Source organism: Aegilops tauschii, chromosome 2 (genome assembly GCF_002575655.3).
Source record: "Aegilops tauschii subsp. strangulata cultivar AL8/78 chromosome 2, Aet v6.0, whole genome shotgun sequence".
Taxonomy (NCBI): domain Eukaryota; kingdom Viridiplantae; phylum Streptophyta; class Magnoliopsida; order Poales; family Poaceae; genus Aegilops; species Aegilops tauschii.
In genome coordinates, this window is record NC_053036.3 from 547,510,844 (window position 1) to 547,529,545 (window position 18,702).

General features: G+C 42.6%; 2 long non-coding RNA genes across 2 annotated transcripts; both read left to right on the forward strand.

The window, feature by feature from the left end:
* The first annotated feature begins 1,390 nt into the window (after nucleotides 1-1,390).
* Nucleotides 1,391-3,835, forward strand: LOC109749643 (uncharacterized). Its single transcript, XR_005769027.2, has 4 exons — nucleotides 1,391-1,912; nucleotides 2,004-2,073; nucleotides 2,225-3,187; nucleotides 3,484-3,835. It is a non-coding gene; the product is annotated as an uncharacterized lncRNA (long non-coding RNA).
* A 12,647-nt stretch (nucleotides 3,836-16,482) lies between these two features.
* Nucleotides 16,483-18,462, forward strand: LOC120974672 (uncharacterized). The gene is made up of 5 exons (XR_012203903.1): nucleotides 16,483-16,548; nucleotides 16,633-17,214; nucleotides 17,470-17,720; nucleotides 17,812-18,112; nucleotides 18,231-18,462. It is a non-coding gene; the product is annotated as an uncharacterized lncRNA (long non-coding RNA).
* Nucleotides 18,463-18,702: the final 240 nt, after the last annotated feature.

The following is an 18,702-nucleotide window of genomic DNA, read 5'->3' on the forward strand; positions in this document are numbered from 1 at the left end:
ATCTCCTCTCTTACTCCTGTTCCATTTGACTGTTAGCATTGTTAATCTTCTCCAGGCTTTAGAAGAGTACATGCCAGCTAGAATTCGTGAAAGAAAGTTATTATCCAATCCTACAATGTTTTGCTTTGGTTTTCAGATGGTGTTTTTTGATTGATTCATCATGCGTGACGTTGCATGCAGTGATCTGAGAAATAAAGTCTGATTTATTTGTGCTAACGAGGACGACACAATGCTGAGGTAGGCTGGGTTACACCTATGTTTAGAGATAAGGCTGAGATAAATGTTCAGAGTATGTTCATGGTCTGATTGCATGAGCATCCATGCCGGTGGCGTATGCTTGGTATGAGGTGGTGTATGTGCTGCACCTGATGGCCGTGGCGTGCCTCCTGTAAGCTAACTCCTTACTTCTTTGGAGGTCATGCAGTGATGCTATGGGCACAGAGAATCTGAAGGTTAGTAATTTAGTACTTAGCTCTTCAATTCTTCTTCGATTAAGAACATTATTGATTTTCATGACTTAGTGTACTTCTAGGTGCTAATAAAATAAATCAACCATATTGGGCCATCTGCGATAGCTAAACGAACCATGTGAAAGTGGAATGCATTACATTTTCAGAGAAAATTTACAGTAGCACAATGTACGACATAAGGGGCATATAGACGATGTTAGGTTGAAAGAATTGTTAGCCTCAAGCTGTAAAACATGACTATAAGAGGATTATACGAACTATAAGATGGACATACGTGTACAAATGATATTGTGGAATTTATTTGAGAGCACAATGGGCACATGTTTGCGCAGATTACTGGTGTAAGCAACTTTGGAGAGCTTGATTTTGACTTGGTTCGATAATTAAGAGATGTAGAAAGTTAAATTTAATCTCTAGAAATTCTGATCGTAACTTTATTTATCATTTTGGGGGCACATTTTGTACTCTGCTCCATGTACAACAAATCACTGGATTCCCGAGACACAAAGAAAAAGAAATATCATATTGGTTTAAATTATTTTGTAACATTTTGGTTGAATTTATATGACTTTGCTCCTTAATTATTTACATTGATTTATGTACAACAATATGAGTGCTGCCTTCTAGAGGAGCATCAAGCTCTAACACTATACACTTGCTCAAGAAGATCGAAAGCATCAACACCGAGGGAGAGATGGAGGGAGAGAGATAAGTATTATCCCCGTTGTAACGCACGGGCTCTTGTGCTAGTATATATATATATATATATATATATATAATAAAGCACGGATTGACTTTGTCGGGTTCATCGTCATAATACGACAAAATCGTAATTCGTAATATAAACGAAGTGGTACTATTCTAACTTGCCCGTAAATTCGTCCGTAACAGTCGTCCGTAACAGTTTTCGTCTGTCCTTCGAATTGTAAAAAGAAATAAACCAGCACGGGCTCTCCTCCTCGATGCCTACAGGCACGGCGCCGCCGCCGCCGCCCCCACGCGCGGCCGCACGGCCGATCTTCTTCCCCGACCCCGACCCTTTGCAATTCTGTCTCCTTCCCCTCTCCATCTGCCCAAATCTTCTCCTGCGCCACCCTGAGCCTTCTCGGTCTCCAACCTCCTGCAATCTTCAAGCCCACCGGCACCCAATCCGCCTACAATCTTCAAGCCCGCCAGCACCAAAAGCAACCAGCGGTCGATTTGAGTGACCCCCGCTAGGAATCCATGGGATTTGAGGTGGATTTCCTAGGAGAGCGAGTAGGAAGGGTGATGGTGGGGTTCATGGGGAAGATGAAGAAGCAGAAGGTGATCCACGGCCCGCACGCGACGCCGAGCCACCACGGGCCTCCTCCCCTGCCGCTCGCCGCCATGCCGGGACGGCGTACTGGGCCTTGCCGGAAGCCGAGGACAAGCGAGACAATGGCCATCCACCCTGGGCCAAGGTGTGTGTCTCGCTATACAATTTCCCCGTCTCGATTCTTCCATACGGTGTGGGCTGCCTCGGCGTAGACGGTGACTGGCTCGAGTGCGCAGGACAAGCACAGAGCGACCAGCGGCGATAACTATGCTCGGACAGATGGATCCCGCCGCGGCGGAGTTCGAGGTATGTAATATATCCTTGCTTGATTCATCTTCATGATGCATGCATGCCGTGACATGCATATTGATTATGGGTCGATCTGACTCTTTGTGCCATGCTAATTAAATCATTGATTGTTACATTGTTCTGATATGATTTGCATGGCTGCGTGCAGGAGAACAGTAGCTGTGATGACTCAACAAGATGGAAGTGCGGGACAAGGGATGAGTGCAATCGGCTCAGGTAAACTCCTCCTGTACACCGTCTGGCATTAGTTCCAGTTGCGCCCGAAGCTTTCAATCTCGCTGCTCCACTTAGTTTGCCGAAACACTGTCGACATGTGCTCCATCCAAGGTACGCCATCGTCCAATTCTGTCATCAGTTTTGAACTTTAAACTAATGACTAATGGGTCGGAGTGGCCAGGCCTGAAAGTTCAAGGAAGATTCAGCTTACATCTGAATTCCTTTGTATTGCCTACAATGTTATAGCTTAAATTCTGCTAATAAATTTCTATCAATGATGTTCCAAACAATTTCTTAGAGATAGGTTGTGCACAAGGATGCACATTGTAGATCTGTTAACTTAAGTTTTGAATAATGAGATATGTTCATATGCTTTGCTCACTATTATTCCTAATTTTCTCTGGACATAAAGACTGAAGTTTATTGCTTTTGTTCAGCCGAGTGCTACTTGATCAGTACTTAACCAAGATTGGCAGCCATTATAGCTGGTGTAGAACTCAGATATACACACTGAAATGTTCCGATATGCCAAAATAAACACATTAGAATCTTTTTAATTATATTCCTACTATTTTTTCGAGATTGCTCTGCGGTAGCTAATTTTGATGTTCTGCTATACTACTATTGCATATAGAGAGAGATCAGAGAGGAGAGCAGCAGCCCGCTGCTGCAATTTTGTTCATGCTGCTGCTTGGTTACTACACATCTATACAGAGAACACCGAGAAGGCTGCTGCTTGCTGATTACAATTGCTTCATGATATGTACATATCCTTATGTATGCTGCTGCTATGTACCCTTGATCATGGTGACAAGGAATTGATGCTGCAGCGGTAGGGATCTGGTGGCCATGGAGTGGCAGCCGCTACGTACATACATAACTCCAGCGAGTCATGGTGAGGAGACTTTGATCTTTATATGTTAGATTCAGAGTGGATATACGTTACTACATGTAGGCCCCATACGCCATACGAGTTCCTCCATTTTTTTATGTTAGCTGATGAGCTTTCTTCTCCACTCCACACAGATTGGTCCTGCATGATGCATCCATGGCTTAGGATAAGAAATGACTGTTTCCATCTAACTGTTATTTTTTTTCTAAATCAATTGAGGAGAACATATAAAGAAAAAACAAGTTACTCATCCGATTCATTTGCGAAATTCAGTACTTTCTTATACTGCTCTGTTTTAGGAGACGAAATAAAGCGAAAAAGAAATTTCTATGAAGGATCTCTAGGGAGATTTGGCACATGAAGTTAAGGTTTGGTACATTCGATCTCCAAAAGATATGGTGAGACATCTGAATTATGTTTCGTCTTCACAGACTAATTTGACATTTTACCTGGCTATTTTCCCCATTTGTTGCTGTAGCTAATAGTGTTGATATATATCCCATTGTAGTGCATTCATTTGTAAATAAGGATTTTATGACCTTTGTTTGTGTTCCTGTCGTTATCATTAAGCTTGCTTCATGTAATTGTTAGCACTGCAATCAGATATAATATTAAATATTTGTTGCAATCAGATAGTATATTATCCTTCGAGTGATCATAGATGTTCAAAATGATGTTTGTTACCACCATGAGCTGTACTTTGCAATGTAAGGATATACGACATCTGTTTACTGTAGTATATTGCTACCAAAGCCCCTATCTATATCACATTTAAAAAGTATTCTCTCGTGGCTTTGTAAGATTTTCCTTTATGCAAATTAGATTGCTTATTAATAGCATTCATATTTCAAATATTCATTGATATGAATAACCATGTATAGACCACGAAATGTAGTTGATACACACGAGCCATACAACGTTAGATATGATTCTTACCTAAATCCAGGGAATGGCTGTATTAAGTTATTCATGATCCGAAATGTTATCCATGTGAATGTTTATTTTGCAATCTGTTGTAAAGCTAGGAAATTTGTTGGCAATAGTTTTTGTGTCGAGGTTCTTCTGTTTAGATTCTAACTGATATGTAAGGGCATACCGATGAATCAAATATTTAGATGTTTTTTTCTTTTTGAGATTTTGAACTTCAGGGGTGGGGGTGTCTTCAGTCATGCTTATTGGATTAGGATCTAGGACCGTGAGCTATTTTCTAAAAGTCCTGTTGCAACGCACGAGCATGTTTGCTAATTTTTAGAAGCATCGGGCAAATTCATAATTAAAAATTAAGAGCCTTTCGTTGAGTGTCATCAAAGATGCCTTGAAGGTCTTTTCCAATCTGAAGCGGGATCCCAAACCTGGGAATAGCACAATTGGCATCGGGCAAATTCAGCGCGTACTCTAGAAACGAGATGACTCTGATGCAGTCTGAATGTTGTCCCCATACTCAAGTATTTTCAGCGCTATACCTCGCAAGTCTATCTTTTGGATACGAAGCTTTGATAAATTGGTTTAAATTATACTTTGCAACTTACATATTTCTCTAACTAAAAGTCTGCATTTTCCCGATGTACCGTACTATACATATCTAAGGTACAAAAATGAACTCTTTATAGGTCTCTGTTCTGCCATATGCTCATTTCAAATTTTATGCTAGGTCCACTAATTTTAGCTCAAGGGTGATATGAGCGGTAAGAAACACTTGCAGATGTATGTCTTGTGTATATATATGTGTGTGTGCTCTCGAAGATGAATGCGGTCACAATAATTTAATTTGTTGTTTAGTGCTACAATATCTAAACTCAAGAAAATAGGTAATTATAAGATTTTGTGTATTTTTATTATCTGAGTTAAGTAATAAATATTAACCTTCCTCTAAAGAAGCATGTTGTCTTGCTTTCATAATTAAATGGATTAACTAAATCAGTAATGATGGATTGGACCAATTGTGGGCGATGAATGGATCTATGTATGAAGTTGTGCTGGCTATGCATATGATTCGTATTTGTTAACATTGACACAATTAGTTTGTCCAAAAGAACTATTGTAATTGTACAAAAGTGCCGACTAAGTTTTCTTAAAAAAAATGTCGACCATCACCTTTCGCCTGTAACATGGGCTATTGTGCTAGGTACTTTGAACTGGCTGCCCATTTTTAATGAGTTTAGCTACTAATTTTAAATAGATTCGCTAAATTTCAGTTGATTGAGATTTAGCGTAGTCTCCGTCGCCTTTCCAAGCCATTGGATGCAGGCACACTAAGATCTTCTGATAGGAAACTTTTTCTTCTTTTTATTGTGATATCGAACAGAAAGAGATGCGTGGGTGCAGTTTTGCTCTCTCCAAAGCATGCACGTTTTTGTAGAGAGAGAGCCTGCAATCTACGTGAGAAACTTGTGTCTGGCCAAGTCCAAAAAGTGCAAAAAGAAAAGGAACATAATATAATTTTGCAAACCAGATAGCCAACATTTTCTAAAAAGAAAAACAGCATAGAAAAACCCTTTTCGCTTATGAATATTAACACATAACTGTGTATATAAACAATCACACTTCAATACACCACTACTCTCCCATCCGGTGATAGTGTGATGCTGATTGAGGCAACGGCGAGGGACATGAATGTGGATTCATCAACTTTTTTCAGCCGCGGACACCAAAAATTGTATCATCTTTGACGACGGTGGCGAACATGGAAAGTGGCAACATGAATGAATCACTAAACAACATGTGGTGATTTTTTTCCTTCTGGTGCAACACACGACATATTAAAATTGTGGCATACAAAGGTTAAAGGAGACCTTCTTTTGAAAACCACAGTACAAACGTAGACTCACAAATATAAAAATTCGACATAGTATAAGTCTGTTAGCATTCAAATGTTTTGAAATTTCCAAAAAGAAATAGATTAGTTATTAAACTCTCGAATAGTATAGAACATGCCAACATCTGTATGTCCCATTAAAAATAAATACACCACTCATCTTCACCCGGTAGAATATCTTAACTCTATTCTCCATGGTCCGGACACCAACACTCATTTTTTAGTTACTGCCACTGAGTGTGAGTTTTTTTTAAAGATAATGAGTGTTCATAATTGTTCTTGGTTTCAATTTTTTTTCATATTTTAATTTGTTCACAAAATCATTAAATAAACAAAAAATGTATGTGTTCATAAAATGTTCGGTTCAAAACATGTTCCAATTCTAATTAAAAAGTTAAAAAATGTTCAGTTTCTTAAAAAGTAAAGAAATATCCGTGTTTTCCAGAAAAGCAAAAGATAAAACCAATTGACAGTTTATTGGAATTGGATATAAGAAATGAACACTGGTACAATTTTTTTGCCCGGTGCAACGCACGGGCATTTGTACTAGTTTATAATAATAAAGTACGGATTGACTTTGTCGGGTTCACCGTCACAATACGCTTTTCTTTTCGTGAATTTACGCTTTCAGTTTGAATTCAAAATATATACGCGAGGTGATACTAAAGCGTTGATTCACCGTTGTTCTCTTTTTTTTACGGGCGCTTCTTTCAAAAACGGCCACACAGCAAAAGTTGATATTTTGAGGATTCGAACGCAGCTTGCCAGAAAAGTGCATAGAGCAACCGACCAACTATGCTACCCCATCGTATATCAACTAACAACAAGGATTACCTTCTTAGTCTATCATGCCAGGAGGATTTTCGGGCCGCCAGGCCACATTATTCCGGCCCACCCTGCCGAAGGAAGGCCACACAACCGAACGGGGCTAAGCTGGCCCACAGCCTGTTGCAAAAAAGTATTCGATGGTGGGCTGAATCGAATTCTGAACCACGGTGTGTTATATTTAGACAGTTGATCCACCTTTTAAATAGTCTCATACCGTTCCCTTAAACTCAATCTTTGTAATTTATATACATCTAAGAGTTTTCTCGGTACCAAGGAGCTATCTCAGGAACCATTAAAGAAGAAAATAAGTCCTTCCATAATAAGGAAGGAAAGAGAGAAAAATAAAGAAGGAAAGATGAGGGATTTCATGTCTCTTGACAGAATAATAAGGAATAATAAGGAAAGATGGCGGGGGATTTCATGTGGAAAGAGGAGGGAGATTTCATGTCGTATGGCAGAATTAAGGAAGGAAAGAGGGCGGGGATTTCATCTCTAGACAGAGAAAAAAATGAAAAGTGGAAGCTGTCCCCATAATAAGATAAGGAAGGAAAATACAGAAAACTAAAAAAGGAAAGAGAGGGTCTCCAAATGGGATATAATGGCACTAACGTCTCCGTGCATTGGAATACCAATAGTAGCAACGGGATCAGGCAAGTTGAACTACTTTTTATATCTAAATTGTTAACGTCAAATTATACTCAAAAGCAAATTATGTTGGAATTGTTTAACACGCGCACAAAAAAATACTATGTCTAAATTACAATAAACAGGACTCATTCATGTACAATATTTTTCTGAGAACAAAACAAATCTTTGCTCTTATTTTTCTGCTCGACACGCTAGCCCCCGTCACAAACTATTCCAATGCTCCTAATAAAAATAATTTTGGTCACCAAAGCACAAGCAGTCGGACTCCCTGTTGCGTGCGACACAAACTCCGCACTTTACTTTGTTATATACATTAGCCACTGATGGAGGATCTTTGTACAATGCTTCTAATATCATTGCCCCGTAAAAAATGCTTCTAATATCATTGCCCCGCAAAAAATGCTTCTAATATCATTGCCCCGCAAAAAATGCTTCCAATATCATTGGACACAAATAGTGCTATGCTACCCAGTCCTAAACCTAGCCAACACTGGTTCATGGAAATCTTTGTTGCCTCCGTAGTGAAGCTAGAATGTTGTACTAAGACTTTACTATTTTTATTATAGTGCGATATTTTGGGGGGATCACTAAGCAACGTCAACAAATACGTGAAGAGATACTCGCGACCATGTAGATATTTCTGTGATTTAAATTGCACACACCTACAGTACACTTGCGAATTCCTTTCACGGTTATGTTTTTGCACAACACATTTTTTCAGTCGTGGGAGGAGGAGGAGGAGAGGAGGAGGAAGAGTCTTGAGCTATTGGGTTCAGGAAGTATGTTTTTTCTTCTTCCGTTGCAACGCACGGGCATTTATGCTAGTCTATCCCTAATAATAAAGCACGGATTGACTCCGTGGGTTCACCGTCACAATACGCTTTCTTCATATGAATTTACGTTTTCAGTTTGAATTTAGGGGGGCGATAGGCGCCGGTGCACCGGCCCAAACTTTGGGCCGGTCGGCCCCCAGCCGCATGATGCGTGTGTTCTAGACCACACGATTTCACCCCCTCTCCTCCCGCACACCTGTCTCCTTCCTTTCGACAGTTTTCCCCAGCCCTCCTGCTTACTCGTCGCCCTTCCATGGCCTCCCTCTTCAAGCTCTGTGGCCGCCGCTCACCGGCTCGCCGTCGCTGCTCATCGATTGGATGTTTGCAACAAAAATCAGTTGCTAACAAATCTGGTCCCCGCTCCGCTTTAGGCGGTTCCAGCAAAAATCAAAGCTCGTTGTAGCAAAATCGGTTGATGGTTCCAGCAAAAAAACACAAATGCAGCAAAAATAAAAAAAGTGGCTCGCCGCCGCACCTCATGAAGAAAATTGGTTCCAGCAAAAACATCAATGAGTTCCAGCAAATTAAATCACCGGTTGAAGCTTTTTTCCTACGATGAAAGCTTTTTCCTCATGGCACTTGAAGCTTTTCTTCCAGCCGGTTGAAGCTTTTTTTTCCCTAGGGTGGAAGCTTTTTCCCCATGCCGGCTTGAAGTTGGTTCCAGCAAAAAGCAAAACACATGGTAGCAAAAAAAAAGACTGTTCCAACAAAAAATGAAGGTGTTAGCAGCAAAAATTGGGCCTGCTTCCAAAAACAAAAGGCCGGATCTCCATCACTTGTCGCCGTGGTTGCAACGCCCCAACGCTGGCCGCCGCGCGTCTCCATCACTTGCCGCCGCCATCGACAGCACCGGTGGGTGTTGGTTTGCAGCACTTTGTCGCTGGTGAGATGTGAGAGGGCGGGGGTGGGGGCAGCACTTGTCGCTGGTGGGGTGTGAGGGGGGGCGGGGGTGGGGGCAGCCATGGCCGGCCGGCACAACCAGTCACTAGCGGGGGAGGCGTGAGCATCTACTCAAGAGGAAGAAGAGAAGAGCAGAGCTTGCGGTGTAGAGGAGAATGAGCGGATGGCGCCGTCCGTGAAGAGATAAGGTAATATGCGGTGGGTAATATGCGGTGGATGTTTGATTGGGGCCTACGTGCAGACGCGGAGCGAGCGGTGCGACTGGCCGAAAACTCAGCCGGTGCACCGCACGTAAACGTTTCCCTAATGTAAAGCATAAAATTCCTTGAAAAATATTTAATGTTGGAGCGTAAAATTCCTGGACCCTCTTTCCTGCAACGTAAAGTTCCTCTAATAGTGGAAGCCTAAAATTCAAAAGTGCAATCTATATCTATACCTAATAATAATATAATTAATAATATTAAAACGAGGAAGCTTTTTTTTTTGACACCAAATAGACTTTATTCATCAGATAATTGCCAAGTCGTTTACAAGAGCTGATGAGATAAAGCCCGGTATAGAACCATCCCAAAAAGCAGGGGATTTAGAATTAAAACCAAATTCAGCTAAACTATCAGCCACCACATTGGCCTCTCTAAAACAGTGCACAAAATCAACTTGGTCACAATCAGATGCTAATTGCTTGCATTCCATAACCACGGCAGCATCAGCACCGGCATATCCATCATCCCCTTTCAAAGCTTCAACCGCAAAAGAGCAATCAGACTCAATGACAAGCTTATTGCATCCGATGGTCGCCGCTAGGTACAGGCCATTTCTGATGGCAATAATTTCAGCCGAGTCAACACAAGAAATATGAGGAACAAACCAAGAAGCAGCAGCAACAAAGCTTCCACCATCGTCGCGAGCTACAGCTCCCGTAGCTCCAGCCAAAGTTTCAGCCTTTTACATATGCTGATCTTAACGGTTGTATGTATATTGGTGAAGAATTTGAACAATGACGGAGCACTCTCAAATCATGTCAATCCAACGACCTAGATTGCTTCAATATCGAGCGCTCAACACATTTAGCGTGCAGTTAATTTCATGTCAAATATAATGCTAATCATATAATAACACGCACATAATATCCTACTTAATATCTGCTTGCACTTAATTGCATTGCACGTACATATTAACTAGTGTAGTTGTCTTTAAGCAGCATGGACGTCCAGCGCACATCGTCGCCACCGACGTAGCGAAAAAAAGACCCCGACCACCGCATGGCCTGCTATTCCTCCACACCCACGAACGTTACAGCCACACCTAATTAAAAGAAAAAAAAACGCTACAGCCGCTCAAAAAAAAAAACAAGGGGGCTACATTGGAAGAAAAATAGCCGGGGCTGAGCAAAACTCCGATCCGATTCTTGCGTCGTGTTCTTCCACCTCCCTCGATAATAAGGGGTTGCCAAGGTGCTCCTCGCCTCCTTCCCATGACTCGCCGCCCCCGCATCCGTCCCTGCTTCATGTCGCTGACTACGCTGCCCTTGCTCGTCGATAGATGGCATGATCTCCTGCAATGGTTTGTGCAGAAACCATGGAGAAGAGGAGCAGCTCGTCATGGAGGAGGCAACGGCCGGGAGGGAGGTGGGAGGTGAGACCGATGCGGTCCAGCGAGGCGTGCATGACAGCATGAGGTTTAAGGCTTTGCTCAGGTGGCAGGGGGCAACATCGCCTGCTTGTAGATGCGTGGGGAAGGGGATGGGTAGAGGAGCAGGCGCTGCATCTTGCAGTCCTGGCCATGGCTAGGTGAGGAAGGAGAACACGTAAATTCAGGATTTTTCAGAGAGATTAGGGCTCCTTGATTTATCAGAGAGAAACTGGATCAGTGGACTGGTCTGCTACGGTTGATTAGGATTTTTGAGAGATCAGGGCTTCTTGATTAATCAAAGAGAAACTGGATCAGTACTTGGGAGTTGGGACTGGTGTGCTACGCTTGATTTGGGGATGTGTACTAGCAGGTTTCCGGCAACGATTTCATACTCTCCGGTTGTTCTTAGCTTTTGCTGTTACTTGTGAGAATCAGTACAACTATGATGCAGTGCTTTCAAAGAGCTAGAGCACTAGGGAAGTATAGATGGTTCGGTTTTACTCCCTCCGTCCCAAAGTACTTGTCAGAGCAATGGATAAAAATGAATGTATGTAGAATTAAAATACGTATAGATACATTCATTTTTTCGACAAGTATTTTTGGATGGAGGGAGTACTAAAACTCAGCTAGGTGAGATTTAAATTGGTCTCACTGACGTGCTGGATCGATGGATGTTTTTTTTTTTGAGACAAACCGCAAAGCTTTATTACTCCGTCACAATGTTTACAGGGACGAAATCAAGTTCATTGGGTTGGCCTAACCAAGCATGGCGGCCAACCCCCAGAGATAAAGCGTGCTTTGCTAGTTTGTGAGCCTCGATATTCGAGCTCCTAAATTCGTGAATGATATTACAAGTTTCAAACGATAATCTATATTGCATGATCTCATGCACAATTGCACCCTAGCTCCCTTTGTATAAATGGTGAATATCATTCACTGCCACCTTGCAATCCGATGCAACATGAATCCTTCTAGCGTAAAGATCCTCCGCAAGCGCCAGCGCCTCCCTGATTGCGAGTGTCTCTAGGATACCGGGGTCTGACAGGTTTGGAAATACTACTGCCGATGCTCCCATGAAAACACCATCTCGGTCTCTACAGACTGCCGCCACTGCTCCATTTACTCTTCCCACTGCTGCATCAACATTGACTTTGGATAATCCCTCCGGAGGTGCAAGCCAATGATTTGGCCTGCGTTGGGCCGCCCCTCTGCCGACCCCTCCTGGCTGCTGTAGTGCCCTTAGCTCAGCTATATAAGATGTTACAAAATTGTGAATAACGAAAGGGGTTTGGAAGATATCTTCGTACATAGCCTTTCTTCTTGAATTCCACAGCGCCCAGAGGGTAACCACAAACGCAAGAAAGTCATCCTGGTTGAGAGCTTCGTGCATGATAAACAGCCACTTCTTTGGATTTTCTTCTGTACATGTGCTCAGCCTATCCAAAACAGCATCCGATGACAGTGCCCAAGTGCTTCGAGATACCGAGCAATCCACAAAAGCGTGACGCCACGTATCCACAGACCCGCATAAACAACACGCCCTGGAGGTTGACATGTTCCTGTGGTGGAGAAGTGCAGCTGTAGGGATCGAGTTTCTAGCTAGCCTCCACAAGAAAAACTTCAGCTTGGATGGGACCCTGATACGCCATAAATCAGTCCAGCCTTGCTCGGCAACCTGGGAGTCGGAGGAGCCGCCCTGCTCGTACAGCCATGCTTCCCGACTTAACTTCGTCCTTTGAATCATCCGGTATGCCGAAACGGACAGAAAAGAAACCCTTTCGCTCCTCGGCCCAAGCCCAAAAGTCATCAACTTGTCTTGTGCATAGTGGAATTTGTAGGATGGCCTCTGCATCTAACGGTATGAACACCGAGCGCACCAAGTTTTCGTTCCAGGTAGACGATGTGTGGTCAATCAGTTCAGCCACCAGCCTCGGTGGGTCATCAACTAAGCAAGCCATTGGCCTCCTTGCATGTGATCTCGGCAACCAGTTGTCCTCCCAAATGGTTGATGCTCCATCTCCAATTCTACGAACCAAGCCTTGCACCATTATGTCCCGGCCATCGAGGACAGCTCGCCAAATCTGCGAGGGGTGTGATCCCAGGGATGCCCCAAAAATGTCTGTATTAGGATAGTAGACTGCTTTGAGGATCCTCGTGCTTAAAGACAGTGGGTTTTGCAACATACGCCATGACTGCCGAGCTAAAAGCGCCAAGTTAAACATCTCCATGTCTCGAAAACCCAAACCTCCTAGGTTCTTCGGTAAAGTCATCACATCCCAAGCCGCCCAGCTAGGCTTCCGTTTTCCTTGTTTGCTCCCCCACCAGAACTGTCTGATCAGCGAAGTAACACTTTCACATAGGCCCCGAGGAAGACGGAAACATGCCATGGAGTAAACTGGGATTGCCTGAGCAACCGCCTTGATCAGAACTTCTTTCCCTGCGGAGGATAAGAGTTTTTCCATCCACCCTCTCACCTTTTCCCATACACGATCCCGCAAGTACTTGAAGGTCCCATTCTTGGAGTGACCGACCTCCGTTGGCATGCCTAGGTACCTGTCACTGAGTGACTCATTTTGCACATTCAGGATATTTTTCATATCATCTCTAGCCTGTTGTGGGCATCCTCTGCTGAAAAAGATTGATGACTTATCATGATTTATCCTCTGACCTAATGCCAAACAGTATGTATCCAGTAGGTTTGATACCGCTACTGCCCCCTCACTCCCTGACTTAAAAAGCAGCAGGCTGTCATCTGCGAAAAGAAGGTGGTTTACGGCTGGGGCCGTTGGTGCCACCTTTAATCCTACAATGTTTGATGCCAAAGAACTGGTTTTCAGGAGGCACGAAAGGCCCTCCGCTGCAATTAAGAAAAGGTAAGGGGATATCAGATCTCCCTGCCTTATACCTCTGCTTGGTACAAATTGATCTAGCTTTTCTCCATTAAACATAACTGAAAAGGAAACAGGCCGTACCATGGCCATGACAGTTTTTATCCAGGGCACTGCAAAGCCCAGCTTTCCCATGATTGCCTCCAAATAGTCCCACTCCAACCTGTCATATGCCTTCATCATGTCCAGCTTAAGAGCACAATAACTGTTAGACTTCGCTTTGCTGCGCTTCATGAAATGAAGACACTCATAAGCACTGATGATATTATCTGTTATAAGCCTGCCTGGGACGAAAGTTGATTGTTCCTCAGATATGATCTCCGGCAGAATTTGCTTCAGTCTGTTTGCAATGACCTTGGATGCAATTTTGTATAGGACATTGCAAAGGCTAATAGGCCTAAATTGTGACAAGATGGAAGGATTTGTTACCTTAGGGATCAAAACGAGGATGGTGTCATTTATACTCTCTGGTGTTTCTTCCCCTCTCACAATCCTCAAAACAGCAGCTGTCACCTCTGCCCCACATAACTCCCAGTGTCTCTGATAGAAGTGTGCCGGAAAGCCGTCAGGACCGGGCGCTTTTGTTGGGAACATCTGAAATAAGGCTGCCTTAACCTCCTCATTTGAGTAGGGGGCACACAACATGTCGTTCATCTCTGCCGAGACTTTGGTTGGGACACAGTTTAATACTCTCTCCATGTCGCTAACCCCCTCCGAAGTGTAGAGTCTTATAGAAATCATTTACCATATCCTTTAACTCCTCCGGATCATCCGTGATAACCCCTAGAGAGTTTTGCAACGCCTTGATCATGTTCTTCTTACGCCGGATACTTGCACGTAAGTGAAAAAACTTGGTGTTCCTATCACCAGATGTAAGCCACTGCACCCGTGATCTCTGTCTCCACATTATTTCCTCCCTGTGATACAGCTCCACAAGCTTTTCATTGATTTTCAATTCAACATGCGTTGGCGCGGTACGGCTAGCATCTGCCCTAAGCTTTCCAAGTTCGTCCTTGAGCTGTTTTATCTCTTTGCGGACGCTCCCAAACGTGTCTATGTTCCATCGGCCCAAATCACGTGAAACCGCAGCTAGCTTTGCTTTGAGTTCGTCCACCCTTCCGGCAGCGCCATGCACATCCCACGTTTCAGCTATCATGCTGTTCCACGCTTCATGGCCCTGCCCCATGGTCATCATTCCGTTAGCTGTTTGACTGGAGCACATTCTCTCTCGAGAGGAGGCGATGAATCTAACTGAACCTTCTTAGCTTAGAAACAAAAGTCGTCCTCTCGATGAACCGAGAATTATTGCGGTTAATTTGTCAACCATTGTGTTCCTTCTGCACTTCAATTATTAGTTTGTGTTGAGTTGAGGGCTTTTTACAGCTTGACAACATGAATCTCAGACAGTCTGAAATTAGTTGTTTTTTGGATTATCAAGTGAGAGAAAGATGGCCCTTAAGTTGCTTTAGCAATATATGTTTAGGGTTTAGTGAGATTTTCTTCCTGTAAGGCGCGGTTCTCCGGGATGGATTAAATACCAGTCACATTCAATATGTTGTGAAGTCTCCCATTTTAGTTCAAATGCTACCTTACCAAAAATAGAGAACACCTTTTCACTTAGAGTAAGATAACAAACATGAAACCAATTAATCAGTGTATCATAGATGATTGCTTATTTCTGAAGCACCAGAGCGCTCTCCCTCTAGCGGAACTACTTGGGCGTCTCAGACGGCATCATGCTTGATACTGAAGTTGAAGAGTGTAGCACAGTTGATGAGCTGAAGCGGCGGTGGAGCTGGACTGCAATCCATTAAGCTCATGTGGAGGGATCTGGAGGAGGAGCGGAGCGTGTCGGCGGTGGTGGCCAGCCAAGCCATGCCCATGATCAGCAGGCAGCAGGAGGAGAAGGCGGCGATGCGGACGCAGATGGCACAGTATCAGAGGGTCATGGAGGAGCATAGCGCGTATGATCGTGATGAGGCCGACTGTCTGGACCATGAAGTGCTTTGTTTAGGGCAAGCTGAAATAGTTAAAAAAAAAAAGAGAAAAAAAAACTCTTCCCAACCAACCAACCAACTAGCCGTAAAAGTTGCCTAAAAAATGCCCTAAAAAAGCTATCTGTAGAAAACCTTAACAGAGTAAATATAGTTCAAAATGTTCACAGCTTTACATATGTTCGCACATTTTTGTTTCAAAAAAATATGTTTGCACCTTTTAAAAAAGCTTAAAAATTCAGAAAAAATGTTCCACTTTCACTAAAAAATATTTTGATTTACAAATGTACGACACAAACAAAATCTGTTTAGAAAATATTCTTTGTAGAGAAATGTTCCAATTTCATAAAAACGTAACTATTCTTTAAAAAGTGTTCCAATTTTAATGAAAACTTTAAATTTTATTAAAAATAAGAAAATTTGCATGTTTAACCTTATCATCGATGTTTAGTAAAGTTGGATATAAAAATGGTGCATGATGGCACAAGAAGCAGGTTGTGCTATTCTTTCGCCCGGTGCAACCCACGGGCATTTGTACTAGTTGAAAACAAAATATACTGGCGGCTATTTCTCCTCGTTTAATATTTATAATATTTAAATGTAATACAATAAATTTGCAAAAGGGTAGATAATCGCACAGGCCCAGACAATGTGGCCCATGCAAACAAGTGAGCCCACCCCCAATTGGTTTAGGTTATGGTGGTCGCGCCCTCGGCCATATAAAGGCACCCCGTCCCGACTCCCACCACCTAAACCCTACCCTAGATCCCGCCGCCGCCCTCCCTGTTCGTTGGCTTGGGCTGCTCCGCTGCTGCTCCTAGCCGAGGTATGTATCTCCCCCGTCCCCTGTTCTTTGTTTTGCTTGTTTGCCGTTTCTCATGTGTATATCTTCTTTTTGTTTGTTTTTCAGCATGGACGAAATGGAAGTGGATCAGCAACAGCCACCACATGTAAGTATAAGCAGATCATACATTCCTTTGCATCTAGTTCTTTCCTTTTCCTTTTTTATTTTCTCAACCTCATAAGCTTATCCCCACCGGTTGCATGTATTCATAGGAAAATGAGAAGAGAATATTTGAGAGACTCATGAAAACCACAGATTTTCGTGGTCATAGCTGTGGTATTCTGATCCAGCCCTATGAGTTTAGTTGTTCTCAAAATGGAGAACTTGGAGAAAAAGATGGTTTCATTCATTATTCAAATAAAACAATAACTTTTGCTGGGAATAAAGATGAGGATTTGATTCAACAGCAGTGAAGAAACGACCGGCTACTTTCTTAGTTGAGAATGAAGTTCCTTTTGGTCAGCTAAACGTAATAGGGCTAAACCCACACTTTGATATAGGGATTGTTAAGACCCACGGTGTTGCCTATAATACGCAGATTGGAAGAACAGTGACAGCTTTTGCTCACTCTAGCCAAAGTGTGCACTCCTGGTTACAATCCTTAAACAATCAAGGTTTCATTCCACCAGTGCTAAGAGATTGTATTAGGTATGGACACCCTCTTTATCCTCTCCCAATTTATATTTGCTCATTAACTTGTATTTGCTCCATACATTATTTAGTCTTTTAGATTGTGCAAGTTGCTATGTCTCCTAAGTTTCTCTCATTAGAATGTGCTTTGCCTTGTACTGTGCTAAGGTTGTCACATTAAATTGTGCTATTTTATTAGTGATGAAAAATTTCTGTTAGGAATTTGTATGTGGCACTTTAGTGATGAAAATTTATCCTCTTTAATCATGGTAGGAATTTGTATGAGAAGCTTGAGAGGTTGTGGGACAAAAACCAGACAGTAGTTGATGTGGACCTTATTGGTACTTATGCTCTCAATGACCACATCATGCAAATTAAGCAAAGCCAGATTCGTATTAGGAATCTTGGTGATCGTACGCCTATTCAAGGTTTGGCAGACATGATACAAAACAATATTTTGAATCTATGGGCACAAGATATTGAACTACGTCACTTCCATGCCTTCCTCCTTAAGCCAATATAAGGTATGCACTAGCCATGTAATTATTCTAGCATTAACCACCATCTTTAACTATAACTCTAATAATTGTGATTAACTCTAATCATTGTTGGCAGTAAACAAGATGTCCTCGATCATCCATTCCTAGGAGACTCCCCTGCTAGGGAGCGGAGGTACAAGAAAATCTTTAGAGAATTGTTTACCGATAAACAAAAAGATGGGATGGACAACAACCTTAACACAAGAGGGTGGCAACACAGACTTTGTCACCTTAAAACAAATGCAAGTGCAAAGGCAAATCGGGATCTTATGCACTTTCAAACTAGGACTGCCAATGGGTTTGCACCAAGTTCATGGGGAGCACTGCACTTTGCAAAAGTTGCCATATCCCATTATCATCAGTATGATCCTAAAGGGGTAAGCTGCACTTCCCAAAAGTTGCCATATCCCATTATCATCAGTATGACTCATAAAGTATTCTATTTATTTCTTTTTGGACTGTATACATAACTGACCCCTTTTATGTGTGTTATAGCGTCACCAGCTTGATGAAATGCGCAAGGTCAATCTACCTGGCCTTCTCACTGGAATATATGGTGTGAGGTTTGATGACGCCTTTAAAGCTCTCATATGATCTACCTGCCTTCTCCATGGAGTATATGGTACCAGATTTGATGACCACTTTATAGGTCTGTGCTAGTTTCTGGCTAGATATCCAACTTGTATGCATGTGAGCTTGTGAGCTAACCGTGGGACTATTGACTTAACGCATTTGTTGTTGTGTGCTTGCTTTGTTCTGTGAATTTATTATGCTTTTCGGCTATGGTTTGCTTGCTTCCTATTAGTAGTCAATATGCACTATGCGTTGCAAACTCCAAATAAGAAAGCCTAATAAGTTCGAACAAAATTTAGATTAAGGAAGTGGCAGGTGAATTAGAGTCGATAAGAATATTTTGGAATTGCTGAGCGAAAAGAGGGACAGAAGGAGTTATGATGCCCGCTCGAAT